Here is a 15,656-nt window from a genome sequence, read left to right on the forward strand (position 1 = left end):
AGATTCTTTTATAGTGGTAGTGGATGCGATTTTTTTTCCCTTCATAGCCTCATTACAGCTATATAAAGTACCACAAAAAACACATCTACGTGATATTAATAAAAAGGGAAGAAAAAGGTACAGTAATTACATAGCAAAACAGTAGTTTTCCCCCGAAAAATAAATGTTTTAATTAGTTTAATCCTCTGGATCAGAGATAGAAAGAGAAGCGCATTGCATCTTGGGTACTAGGAAGAGGACAGAGAGAATGTTTCTCCTCACATAATAGGCTGGCTTTTCGTAATTCTGGCCATTTAAATTATATGTACCCAATCGTGACTCTTAGACCATTGATAAGGTACATGTGAACTAGTTTGTTGAAGCTTATTCGTTATGATGAGCGAGATCGCTTGACGCTTGCCGTCGCTATCACCGTACCGGCCGATCTCCGTGTCGCGCACTGCGGACAGTTTTTGAAAGGCTGAAGCAACATTCTCCACTGCACAAACTCCACCCCCGATAGCAAAAAGTGAATGTTTTTTTCTGGTTGGCCAGTCAGGGAGTCTCAGGGACCAATCAGAAGGCTGACAAACGGTCTATTGTACGTAGACGTAGACGTTAACATGACCCCAAACAAGCATGGCGAAATATTCCATAAAGTGTTGCACTTTGCACCCCTAGTCCTTAGTGTTTAGCTGACCCAAAATGTATTTTCTCTCTACCCTCTTGATTCTAGAGATGGCAAGCTGGAGAGCAAGCGGAGGCTGCAGTTTTTTTTTGTTTTTGTTACCTGTACATTGTTGTATTGTTACCTGTACATTGCATTAAAGATGCTTGAGTATTTCCAGTTCTCAGTACTTCTACTCCACTACTGTACATCTCAGTAGATCTGCTATTTTTGAAAAATCGTGAGAATTTGTCCTGGTGTGGAGTTATTTGATGGAAGTAGACAGCATTCGTTCGTTGAATTCATCAGATTTGTACACAGTAAAAGGTCAGTTGAAATGTTAATGATAGAAATATGTTCACTGAGGTCGGACTGTGCATTAGAGGTTCCCATGAGTAGACAAATGAATTCCTGTCAAAAACATTGCTCATTTCTCTAGTGTGAGACATAATTGTGGACAAAGTAAATTTGCTGGTTTGCTGAGTTAACGCCCTTTTCCCAAGTAAATCATAAACTGCAATGAATTCAAACACTGCAATGTTCAAAGTAAAGAAACGTTAGACTTATAGCTAACTTATACAATCTGAACTGCAGTTGAGCAATGTGAAATAATGATGCTAAGTCTAAAAAAAAGGGTCATATTATTTGAAGGCATTTACCATTTTTACAAATGTATGGAGAATTCACAAATGGCTAATAGTGACAGTAATATGGGTCATTTCTGAATTGGCCATGCCATCACCATCAAGGGCCTCGAAATAATGTACACATTCTCACCAAAGTTTACGAACAGGTCAATATAGTGTAAATAAAGTGACTACCGGTAAATCTTGTTTATATTTCTGTCTTACCTTCAAAATCCCTGACAAAAATAACATTGCTGAATCTGACCCCTAACTTGGGAATTGTCCTAATTGCCGGTATGGGTGTATATGGGTGTAATTTTGCCGTAAAGTGCTTGATAAATCGGGCTCATTTTCAAATCCCATGCAGAGAAAGAGCAGTGTTATATCCATTGGTAAAAGGTTTGCTGTATATTCTTTGTGTGAACCACTATTACATGAGACTCTTGAACCTTGTCATGTGCTTGTGTGTTATGTTGCAAGCATCAAATCAAAATACACACCGTGTATTAGTCTAAAAAGCAGTGGTGGATTAACAAAGTACTGTATCTTCTGAGTATCTGTACTTATTTGTATTTTTGAATTCTTATGCCTTACTTTCTCTCCACTACATTTCAAAGAGAAATATTGTAATTTGGGAAGGGAAAAAGTACATCATGAATTGACCACTCAAGTTCTGTTTCAGATATAGTGAAAATATCAGATATACAATATGTTGCATATTATTTATAAAGTAAATTCTGGAAAATCATTTTTGGGGAAAATATGTAAATATTAAATATAAGAAAATGTCTTTATACTTTTGTATTTTGTAGTTTTGAATACTTAAGTATCTTTAAAAGCATGTATCCACAAGTCAAGTACTGCGGTTGAGTAACTGCCGGCCTTATTTTGCCAACCTCAAAACAGCCCGGATCAAACAAACAGCAGATGTGGTCCCAGTGAGGAACCTCTCATAACATCCTGTTCTATAGACCAGGGGTCTTCAACGTTTTCAGGCCAAGGACCCCTTAGCTGAGAGAGAGATGAAGCAGGGACCCCCACAATCTGTTCATAGATATAGTTTCATTGTTTGATAGCACGATCAACAGTATATTTTGGATTCATGTTTATGTGTGTTTTCAGATATTTAACCACTTGAACCATCAATACTTAATACACTTGACCTTTCACTGTACTTAGTCTGCTCTTTTGAAAAAATAGCTGATCTACAGGCTCACAACGCCTCGCGCTGCGAGCCTGTAGATCTGCTATTTTTGGCTAAAGTTCTCAAAATATGGACGCTAGGGTTCAAGTGGTTAATTTAAGAAAGGGGGAAAAAACAAGTTCCTATCACATAAAGATTTGGAGGACCCCCTGTAGTAACTCTGAGGACCCCCTGTTGAAGGCCCCAATTGGTTTCTGAAAAGTTACGGATCTAATGGACCATTTGGTTACCAACTCTCCAGCATCTAGATTCTCAACCAGTGGTCCTTGTGGGGGTTCCACGTGGTCCCCAGACCACTGGTTGAGAACCACTGGGGTAGTCAATATAAAAAGCTAGAAACCTGAGCTTCTGCACGACAATAAAGAAGGAAGACGTGAACCACATGAAGAGCTGAAAGCAGGGGTCATCTATATGTCTGTACACTATATGGCACATTAGGAGGCCACTAGGATAGCAGTTCTCTGATGTTTTTTTTTTCTTAAGACCCCATAACTCTGAATAGTTTACACATGGAACCAGATGCACCCGTAAGGTTACATTTTGTACACTCAGGTTTACAGACCTGTAATGGTCATTTAGGGCTAGCTATTTATGTGTTTGTCTACTCATTTTGTATGTCCGTGGGAAAATATTTCATTTTGACAAATGTCCACCACAAACCAGCATGGTGATGACCCCTGAAAGACATTTCTTATTCCACATAGATTTTGTGTGTTCTCAGCTTTGGCCACAAGGGGTCAGTGTTGGCTTCTCTAACAGAGGTATGGTTGCAGGATAAGCATCATCAGACCAAAGCAAACCTGGGCTTCCACAACACCTCAGCAGTACCACAGGCTGACCACCTTCATGCCACTGTGCCATCTACATCTAGTGGCAAAGTTGATCAATTACGAGTAGCCTCAATAAGGCTGGATAACAATTGGCTCTTATGAAAATCACAATTTATTTCCAACATTTCTATGTGATTGAAAAGGGGTATGCTAAAAAATGAAACTTAGAGGTTGAGTTGAGTTTGACTTGAGATGTGATAAAGTTGAGTTCCCTGACCGGAAATCGACCCAGGCCGTGGCAGTGAGAGCGCCGATTCCTAACCACTAGACCACCAGGGAAGGATACACAGTGGTAATCACTATTGCAATTTATTTGTTTTATAACAGACTTGACTTCCACGTAAATGTTTGTTTAAATTGGGAAAAACGCGATTGTTATTGACACTATTTTATTTCCATTTCCTTATTCAATTGTTTATGGGTCAGTGACGTGACGCCCCAAAAAATGTGTTTTTAAAAAAACTTTAAATTGCAGGCATAAAAGTTATTTACTTTTGTTCTACTCACTCTCAACCTTATGGAAATACATTTTGTTTTTAGATATTTTATTGGAATCAGACTTTATTCAGCAGTTTGTTGTACTTGTGCCTAAAATCGTCATATGGTGTGACATGAAAATAATTGTTCATAAAATGAAAATGGAGTACATCTTTCTTAAGTTACTCACTTTATCAAAGTCCTTTATCATAACTAACCAGTGATCCACTATAGTTTTTTGAAAATTAATTATATCTATATATTTTTTTCATAATCGACACTCTGTGTGAGGCCCATGTTCATGATCTTACAACATATTTTAAATGTATTCTCTCAAAACTTTCTCTAAAATTACACAAATATTTGTGACTCTTCCTGATAATATTCTCTATGTAATCCATAAACATTTTTTTGGTTTAATCATTAATAAAGGTATGATTTCTCACTATTTGGAATGTCACACCAAATGATTTAGTGTCACACCGTATGATCATATCTTCATGTGTCAAAGCAAACTGTGTTTTAACCTACCTATTAGTGAGTACTGAACTTTACTGATTGATTAAACAATTACCCAGGATAACATGGCCTTAATATTTCTGAACAGGATATTATTGTAGGGCTTTAACATGGGATAAGAAAGAATTGTAGTAGTAGATGGATGATGAGGATGTGCACAGGAATGCTACGCACACCTTCTGCCGGCCCACGGCAGAAGGATCCTAAAGGGACAATAAGGCGCATAGCCACACTTGGAGCCAAGGCATTGAAGGCAACATTTTATTAACACCAATTAGTGGAAACAGAACTCAGCATTCAGGTAAATTGCTTTTTTCCGAAGTCTCCTGAACTTGAACACAGCATTTTGTGTTGAACAAATGTAATTAGGAATCATGACATTACACCACATCTCCACTAGCTAAAGAGTGCTGGGTTGCGCAACTCTGAAAATAGCTGATCTACAAGCTCTCGCAGCACAACGTCTAGTTTTGTCTCGGGTCCTACCTTAACACTGTCCACTGTCCAGTCCAGTCCAGTGAGTGTAAGTACAAAAGTATTAGATCAGATTAGATTATACATTTAGACTGTATTGTACATCAGCCAGTCGTATTTGGTGAGGGTAGCAAACCGGCTGCCTTGTTGCGGTTCTGCTATGCCACAGACAACCTCCTGCTCTTCGTAGAAAAGGCAGTCTCGCCCCTTTGGCTCCTCTCTCCTTGCTGGGTCATTGTTTAGTTTCTCCCTGTACTTTCTCGTTCTCTCAGCACTTGTCATTTTCCAGCTGACAAAAGAAAATGGAATGTATAGTTTAAGACAAAGAGAAAATATTGTTTAGATTGAAACAATATGTTAAGGTTTCTGTGAAGGGGTTTCTGCTCTGTCTGATGAATTTGAAGTATCACTGAATGAAGCTAAATTACATTTTATGTAAAAATGTTTAAAACAAATGTTTAAATGTACAAAAGAAACATGGAACTTTGTTATTTGTTGTTATATCTGTAGTTAAATACAGTATAAATCATATGGTGTGACAGTCAAGTCATATGGTGTGACAAGCAGACATGTCACACCATATGATTAAGTGTCACACCATATTACTGTTTTCTCCATTTAGGTTTACCTTGAGGCTACTATGTACACATTAGCATGCTAACAGCATGCTAGCTATAACAAAGCAGCCTAGATCTACATGGAAATATGACCAAAACTTCAAATAACTTAAGCTTTTTTTAAAGAAAAGGTGTCACACCAAAAGACATCCAGAATGGTGAGTTTGTCAACGTTTCAACAAGATGGCATTTCATGAAAATGTTAAAATCATAACTCACCTCAGACACCTGTCTTGCAGTTGTGCTGGGAGTGCTGAATAGCCTTACAGAAGAAGGACCTCTCTAGCCAATAGGTGTCCAAATAATTGCCTGTTTAATTTTTCCAAACTAGTGTCACACCAAATGATTTTGGGTTGGGGGACAAAATGTTTTTGATCAGAAATGACTGAAAACATTATGCTTTGACTTTGAAAAGATATAGGCTCAAAATAGACATTTTTTTTTGCCTAAATTCATTTTCAAATGATTTTTAGCAATTCTTTTTCTTAGTTTTATTCAAGTTCCCACTTTGAGAAACAAGGTCAGGACAGTCACACCATATGAGTTTTGCCATGTTTGGTTGAAGATTCTGAAGAAATGAGGAATGAAATGTTTTAATCTCGAGTAAGTTCACATAAAGCTTAATGTCCTGCACAATATTCAGAAGGTTTTTGACAAATATATTTTTTATTTATACATGTTTGACACCGAGGACAGCGAAAACGTTACGTCACGTCACCCACCCTTATATTTTATACTGTTCTGTTTTAATGTTTTTTACCCTCCATTATATTTTTCTCACTCTTATTATTTAGTAGAGGGCTGGAGGCGGGCTCTCCCTCAGAGAAGCAGGACTGTGTGTGCGTGGGGGTGTGCAGGGCTCTGGGGGGGTGGAACAGAAATCAGGGACCTACAGTTACGGAGCAGCAGAGTGCCTCCGACCGCGAGAAGAATTGTGACTGATGATTGATTGACCGAGACCGACTGACTGACTGCGAGTGAAAAGGGTGTTATCAGGGCTGCCAAGTCTCACGCTTTGAGCGTGAGAGTCACGCAATTTAACCTCTTCTCACGCCACACGCCACACATGCCATTTCTCACGCATTTTTACAGCCATCCCACCGACCTCTCCCGAAAGTTGCGGGGGTTTTCTCACTTGGTAAAAGTCGCACGGAGAATTCTAAGCGCAGTGATTGCAGCAGAGCTGCTCTGCTCCTCCACTCTCTCTCCCCTCTACACACATGCAGGCGACGCAGCGAGACGGAGAGCCCTACAGACGGCTGCGATGCTTTCTCGCTTTGATCTGCGGAGCTGGGGATCGCGCCGCCCCCGCGGTGGAGAAACACACTCGCTCCGGGACAAAACGCTGGGCGATATTTCACAACGGGTGAAATGTTAATTTGCGCTTTATGTTGGCCGTTTTATAGTGATAGAGCGTGTCAATCAATACATCATCTTCGTCAGGTCACGTTCACAGGCCAGGCATGAGTCTGTCATCTGACCGAAACAGTCAGGCAGAGAGGAAAGAGCCGTGTGTTTTTGACTGCTTGTGCTTGACTGACTGACTGAACTCGACTGATTATCGGTCACGGGTCTGAACGAGAATGATGTGACGACCGGCTCAACGCCGGCTCCAATAACCCCCCCCCCCCCCGCTTCCCGAAAGTTGTGAACGACCGATTGAACGATAATGACCGAATCTATCTTGTGAACGAACGAACGATGATTCGGTTCACGGAAATGAACGAAAATTCCCACCACTACAAAAAAAAACGCACAGGGCTCCCGCTGCACAAACATAAATTTAAGACCAAAAAAAAAAAAAAGCCAAATAAAAGTCGGAAAAGGTTGGGTTTGTCTTGCAATTTTTGAAAAATTTGGCAAGGGCATTCGCAGGCTGAGCTAATTCTTATATTTGTGTAGAAATTGAGACTGCTCCAAGATATACTATTCACATATCAGTGTCGGTCGCGGTTATTATTATTATTTTTTTATTATTAATATTTTTCTCTGATAGAACTCGCAACGTTCTACAACTTTCAAATTTGGTGTTGTGGTGTAAAATGTTTAGAAATGGGTGTCAAAACGCTTTAAAACGCTTTTTAAGCTTTTCCCACAATCCTTTGCAACAAAAATATGTTTTTTGGCCATAACTTCTGTGTTGAAGTCTCATTGGGGATATGACAGAAGAGCTTTGATCCACTACCTTAATTTAACCTTAGAAGATTGTTGAGTACAAAAACATGTTGTTGATAGCTAATATGACCTCATATCAGGATACATAGACAAATTTCCTGTTTGTAAACAAGAAAGGATGCGCACGCATCAACGGGGATGCAGAGGGCGCTAATGTGCGCAGCAGCTCTAGTCAAGTTAAGACTATGATAAAAATTGGTCTTCACGACTTTAAACAAAGTAGATTAAATATGCATTGTTTGTAATAACTTGTTCACTGATTTAAAATGGTGTTTCAGAGTTGGATTAGTCTTTCATTTCTATAATTAAAATGCTACAGGGTTTAAACTAAGGGGCTCTTGACTGTGTGGCATATATCTTCAGAATATACAATAGGCTACAAGTCTCACAAAGGAGAAATTATGCGTCCAGCCAGTGTAATTAATATGTTAATTCGCGCTGATCGTCCGGTTTTGTTGTGTGAATGTTTTTGATTGATTTGCGAGCACACTCATTGTCACGAGCACAGCCAGTGGTGGGGAAAAGTAGCCTACTCAAATCGTCAAATGTTTTACTTAAGTAAAAGTATCAAGCCTACATAAAATCCTGGAATTCACAAACATCTTTTGAAAATAGCAGAGGACTCATTGTGAGCTTTATTTGTAGATAATCTATTTTCAAATGGCCTTGATAGCCTGATTATTCCTACTTTAGTTATTTATACTTTAGCTATATAGGCTACTTAATAGCTAAAGTATTTTGTAATCATAATAAAAAAAAAACTACAAAGTAGTAGGCTAAATTGTTCAAATACCTAAATGTAGTGGTGTAAACATTTGAATCTGAGATAAAGTGGAGCAGAAGTAAAAGTATTAGATACTCAAGTATCTGAAAACTGCTGTACTTACAGTATACTTAGTAAATAGTTACTTGACACCACTGCACGCACACACAGGCAGCCTCTGTAATGTATTGATTGATTGAAGAGTTTGCAATAGGAAGAAGTAGTTTCATGACAGCGCAAATTACTGGTACAAGGTCAACTAAAAGGAGATCCTAGCTTTATGGCTTATTTACACAGGAACCACACACCACAGGAAAAACGGATAGAACGAGTAGCCTTTGGATAACATTTCAAAAGCAGAAAAGAAAATAATAATAATAAAAAAAGAGGTTAAACAACAACAACAAAAACAACAAAACAACCAAAAAGAGGCTTAGTCTATTTACAAGTCACTGGTAGGCCTATGACTTTTTTGATTGATTGAAGACTTTATTAGATGTTTGCATAGGAAAAGGTACAGTTTCATGACGGTACAGTTCACTGGTACAAGGTCTACTAAAAGGAGATCCTAGAAAAGACTACGCTTATTTCCACAGCATTCTTTGTCTGCAGTTACTTTTGGACCCAAAGTGGTAAAGGTAAAGTAAAGTAAAGCATACATGATCAGAACATTCAACAATGTAATCACTAATCGTTGAAGACAGTCTGTTCTCTGACTGAAATGAGCCATTCACACCACTACTTTAGGACCACCGGAACCCCCTTTTGATGGCTTGTACAGTAGCCACAATATTCTTCTCTTTTTATGAAATTTTTGATTGATTGATTGAAGACTTTATTAGAATTTTGCATAGGAAAAGGTACAGTTTCATGACGGTACAGTTCACTGGTACAAGGTCTAAAAGGAGATCCATGAAAAGACTAAGCTTATTTCCACAGGAAACCATTTAAGTATCTCATATAACATTGAATGACAGACGAATAGAACACAGTACTATGCAGTAGATGTAAAGAAAAGAAAAATGAGAGAACAAAAAAAAAGAGTCTAAACAGTAAGTAAGTAAGTATATAAGAAGGGGCAGGGGAGGGTAGGGTTGGGCTAGGTTAGTTTTTTTTTTTACCAGTTGCGAACGGCTGCTGCCTGTAAGTGGTTTTTCAGGGCAATTTTAAAGGATGCTAGTGATCCACACTCCTTTATGGCCTTCGGAAATGGGTGAGAACCCCTCGGAATATTAAACATTTTCCACCATCCTTTGATTTATTGGCACGATTTACTGCACAACAACTTCTGGTCATGTTTGTTTTATAGCGATAGCATCCAGTCTGATATAGTAGCCTACTGCTGGTTAGGTTTTGAGCTAGGTGTGTGTGTGTGTGTGTGTGTGTGTGTGTGTGTGTGTGTGTGTGTGTGTGTGTCCATTGGGCATAATAGTCACCATTGGCATCAAGTTGTGCAATACCTGTTGTATCTGTCTGTGTCCCTTTCATGCTCATACATTATATGGAGATCTCTTATCTCTGTCTGTCTGTCTCTTTTATGCCCTTATATGGTGTTCCGGCGTGTCCAGGCCAGTCTGTGACGTCAATAGGAACACCGCCTTCAGGTCTGAGGACAGGGCACACTACAACACAGCCCGAACCAACCTGAAGAGAGGCATCACAGAGGCCAAGTCTGACTACAGGAGGAGGATCGAGGACCGCAGGCAGGTGTGGCAGGGAGTCCAGCATCTCACCAACTACAGGACTACCATTGGAGCTGTTTAAGGTGACGCCTCGCTGGCAGAGGAGCCAGCTGACACTCGGTCTGTCCCTCTTCCTTTTCCTTCAGTAGCCAGCTACAGACTCTGTCTCGAGAGAATGGTCTCATGATAACCAGTGTGGATGTTGTGATGCGAGTCACACTTGCAAATGAATTCCGTCCTTGTCCTTGAGAATATTTTTTTCTGTCAAACAGAAATGAGGCATCTGCACCTCCTAAATACTCGATATTGTCAATAGATGAGGGTCATGTTTGTTTATGTTTACAAAGTGCAAATTCATTCTTTCTTTCTTTCTTTCTTTCTTTCTTTCTTGATTCCAAATAAGCATATATGGACTTCCTTCCCTTTCTTGCACAGTATAAATATATATATACAAATATGGCAATTATTTGGCCAGCAATAGATGGAACAAACAAACTCCACAGGGCCAATAAGCCTACATGATGGAACAGACAACAACAACAACAACATGTGACAGAATCATCATAATGTCAAACCTGAGTCTGGTGTTGGTGTCATGATTAAACTATCATTAAATACAATGAATTGGTTGAGTGATTCTACCAAACAGCCACAAGATGGCTCTGTATGCATTGAAATACACTGAGCTGAGGCAAATACTGTATGCATGGACCTAATCCATAGACATTAACTGCTTTTGCGAAGGGGGTGACAAAGTAGATTAAAAATAATAATAATAATAATCATTGTTGTTGTTGTTGTTGTTATTATGATGATGAAGTAGTAGTATCAGTAGTAGTATTTTATAAAGTAGCCTATATTATTTATTTTCTTTTTTTCTTTTCTTTTGTTTGAGGTATTTTTTTTAGCTGGTCTACTCTATTATCTGTGTTGTAAAATTAGGAAAAAGAAATGTGAAGACATTTATAAACAATAGAGACTATTTCACATTTTAACTTGTCACACCATGCTCATTTTGGAGTAGCTACTGTACCGGCAGGACAGAACCCACATCTCCTTTCCCATTGGTTCTGGTTCTGGTCGCCTATACTGTAGGTAGGCTATCCACTCTGAATGTGCAACACTATTCCTGCTACACATAACCTACAATGCCAAGGTGGGAACTCGGGAACAAAGTGCCGTCGCAGTTATACAATTTACGGCAGGTTCCGTTTAGGGCCCCATATGTTAATGTCTGGTTCCAAGCCAACTAATTAGTGCATCACATTTGGTACGCCGAGCCTGACAGACGAGGGTGGTAGCAGGAGGTGTGGAGTATTGGGAGGATCTCCACAAACCCAGAATAGAAAGAGACAGAGGGAGGAGGAGGAGGAGGAGGAGGAGGAGGAGGAGGAAGTAGCTATACTGAGATGCAAAGCTTGTGTCAAACACATTGACTTTGACAGCATTGTGTTTCTGCCAAAAAAGTAAATTAAACTGTCACATGGCGGAAATGAGCAGAAATGTCTACCATAACTGTAGGGAGCCACATGTTGATGGCTAGTGCTGATTCAAGTCTCTCACAGAGCACTGGAAGGAGGATAGGCCTATACTTGCTGGTTGTGGGGTGTGGAGTTATTTGATGGAAGTAGACAGCATTCGTTCGTTGAATTCTTCAGTTTTGGACACAGTAAAAGGTCAGTTGAAATGTTAATGATAGAAATATGTTCACTGAGGTCGGACTGTGCATTAGAGGTTCCCATGAGTAGACAAATGAATTCCTGTCAAAAACATTGCTCATTTCTCTAGTGTGAGACATAATTGTGGACAAAGTAAATTTGCTGGTTTGCTGAGTTAACGCCCTTTTCCCAAGTAAATCATAAACTGCAATGAATTCAAACACTGCAATGTTCAAAGTAAAGAAACGTTAGACTTATAGCTAACTTATACAATCTGAACTGCAGTTGAGCAATGTGAAATAATGATGCTAAGTCTAAAAAAAGGGTCATATTATTTGAAGGCATTTACCATTTTTACAAATGTATGGAGAATTCACAAATGGCTAATAGTGACAGTAATATGGGTCATTTCTGAATTGGCCATGCCATCACCATCAAGGGCCTCGAAATAATGTACACATTCTCACCAAAGTTTACGAATAGGAGCCAAACAATCATGGATAATTTAGACACATTTATGGGCCCGATTCATCAATCTTGTCATAAATATAGTGTAAATAAAGTGACTAAATCTTGCTTATATTTCTGTCTTACCTTCAAAATCCCTAACAAGAAACATTGCTGAATCTGACCCCTAACTTGTAAATGCCGGTAAGATCAAAATATGGATGTAATTTTGCTGTAAAGTGCTTGATAAATCGGGCTCATTTTCAAATCCCATGCAGAGAAAGAGCAGTGTTATATCCATTGGTAAAAGGTTTGCTGTATATTCTTTGTGTGAACCACTATTACATGAGGCTCTTGAACCTTGTCATGTGCTTGTGTGTTATGTTAAGTTGCAAGTATCAAATCAAAATACACACAGTCTATTTGCCTAAAAAGCAGTGGTGGATTAACAAAGTACTGTATCTTCTGAGTATCTGTACTTATTTGTATTTTTGAATACGTATGCCTTACTTTCACTCCACTACATTTCAAAGAGAAATATTGTAATTTGGGAAGGGAAAAAGTACATCATGAATTGACCACTCAAGCCCTATTTCAAATATAGTGAAAATATCAGATATACAATATGTTGCATATTATTTATAAAGTAAATTCTGGAAAATCATTTTTGGGGAAATATGTAAATACTAAATACAAGAAAAATAAATAATACAAATAAAAATGTCTATATACTTTTGTATTTTGTAGTTTTGAATACTTAAGTATCTTTAAAAGCATGTATCCACAAGTCAAGTACTGCGGTTGAGTACTTTGTACACCACTGGTCTCATAGTCATGTGGCGTAAATGGCAGTAGAACAACTTCTAAAACAGAATGCAATGTTCTCTGAACTGGGCGGATATATGACGCCATGCGTGCTTCTCGTTTGGACGGGAATAGAGTGTTGAGTCACTTTGGCGGTAGTAAAGTGTCATCCCTGAATCATCAGATGAATTTCAGCAGCAGCAGCAGGTCGGCCTGTGGGGAGAGCATATGCAACTGCCGGCCTTATTTTGCCAACCTCAAAACAGCCCGGATCAAACAAACAGCAGATGTGGTCCCAGTGAGGAACCTCTCATAACATCCTGTTCTATAGACCAGGGGTCTTCAACGTTTTCAGGCCAAGGACCCCTTAGCTGAGAGAGAGATGAAGCAGGGACCCCCACAATCTGTTCATAGATATAGTTTCATTGTTTGATAGCACGATCAACAGTATATTTTGGATTCATGTTTATGTGTGTTTTCAGATATTTAACCACTTGAACCATCAATACTTAATACACTTGACCTTTCACTGTACTTAGTCTGCTCTTTTCCCCCTCCAAAGCTCTTTGCCAAAAAATAGCTGATCTACAGGCTCACAACGCCTCGCGCTGCGAGCCTGTAGATCTGCTATTTTTGGCTAAAGTTCTCAAAATATGGACGCTAGGGTTCAAGTGGTTAATTTAAGAAAGGGGGAAAAAACAAGTTCCTATCACATAAAGATTTGGAGGACCCCCTGTAGTAACTCTGAGGACCCCCTAGGGGTCCTGGACCCCCTGTTGAAGGCCCCTGCTATAGACTTTGCGTCAAATTAGCACATTTTATACGTTTATACAAGTCAATACGTTGACAGTAAAGGATTTCTCCTCTCACAGCCTCTCATGGATGGCTGTCTTGACAGAATGTAGATTTCAGAAGAAGCCTTGCATATCCGTCCTGCTCACTCACATGAACAGCTCACATGCACTGACCTTGTTGTTTATTGTTCATTTATGGATCCCCATTAGTCCTCACCGCAGTGAAGACAGCTCTTCACTGCGGTGAGGACTAATGGGCATCCGGAATGAACAATAAACAGCAGCCAATGCATATATTTTTTCGTAAGGTCAGAGTAGAGTCACCTGTCATGTAGCAACTCTATTGCTAGCTTTAGGTAGTCTAAATACATGAAGTGTACAATGTCCATGTTCCATGATGGGCAGTATTTCTGTCCATGTCCATGTAATTTGCAACAATACTTTAGCACTGTTTATTCAAACCCCATGTAAATCAGTTTTTCAGTTCAGTTTGGAAAGAAACTGAGATGCGTGGTGCGAGCTAGTGTTATAATTGTTCTAATAATGTTTTGGGCTTTTCCTTTTGCAGCGAGTACGTGTTATCAAGTTATTGTACAGTAGTTCTGTGGCAATGATTGCTGCTGTCTTTACAATCCTTTGTAGAAATTCACAAGAGCTTTGTGCAGATACTCCGATATTTCAAAATATCTTATTTGTTTTTTTTTTCCGTTTCTGCTCAGCAGCAAGCTAGAAAGGCTTAGACTATTTGTAAAAACAGAATCCACTTTATTTTCTTTGCATTTTCAGAGCTTCCGATGTACAGACTTGTTGTGAAAATTGAGTGACTCTTACCAACCCTTCAGAGAAAGTAGGATCTCTGCTGTGCTTTCTTGAGTATTGATTGAAGACTATGCAGGTGCTGAGAGCAGGGGCGTCAATTGGGTATGGCAGGGGTATGCAGCTGCCATACCCTGGGTCCAGGGGGGAAGATAAAAGTTAGTTCTAAATATGAATCCATGAATGTCTCTTTGTCTATCTGTGCGGGTTATTATGTTGGTAAATTACAGTAAAATAACTACAAATGCAAAATTTAACAAAATGGTCACTTTAACAAGGTATTATAATTATATTATAGGTATATATAATTATATATTATATGTACTTCTTCTTAAAATAAATATATCATGCCTGTTGCTAAGGTATGGCAAGTTTGGCAACATGACTGGTGTCCCACCAGTCATGTTGCCATACCTTAGCTTTTTCTGAACTGACGCCACTGGCTGAGAGACCATAGCCCCTTTTCCACTACATGGCCAAACCAGACCTGGAAACAGAACTTTCCGGAACCAAGAACTTTCAAGAACCTGTGAAGGTCCGGGACCAAGTTCTGCTTAAGTTTCCATACAACCAGACCCAACCAGACCGGAATCGAGAGCAGCAGCGCTGCTGGTCCTGCCCATGGCTTCCCACTAGAACTCAAGGTTAGTACTACCTTAAGAGCAGGACCTAAAAAAGGTTCTCATAGAACCTCGTCTGAAAGTAGGATCTCTGCTGTGCTTTCTTATGAAGGTGCTGAGAGACCGTGAGGGAATTCTGACATGATGACCTACAACCGGTTTCACCAAACTCAGTTCTCTCACCACACACCACACACCACACACACACACACACCACCCACACACACACACACACACACACACACACACACACACACACACACACACACACACACACACACACACACACACACACTGCTAGTCAGTGGTGTAAAGTAAGTAACTACAGTAAGTACATTTACTCAGCGACACGTTGTGAGCTTGTACATCGGCTATTCTCAAACATTTTGTACTTTCACCTTTGGTACTTTAAATACATTTTGATGCCAATACTTTTGTACTTTTACTCAAGTTCATTTTTAATTCCGGACTTTTACTTGTAACCGAGTATTTCTATATCGCAGT

This window comes from Nannobrachium achirus, assembly GCF_963921795.1.
Source record: "Nannobrachium achirus genome assembly, chromosome: 18".
NCBI lineage: Eukaryota > Metazoa > Chordata > Actinopteri > Myctophiformes > Myctophidae > Nannobrachium > Nannobrachium achirus.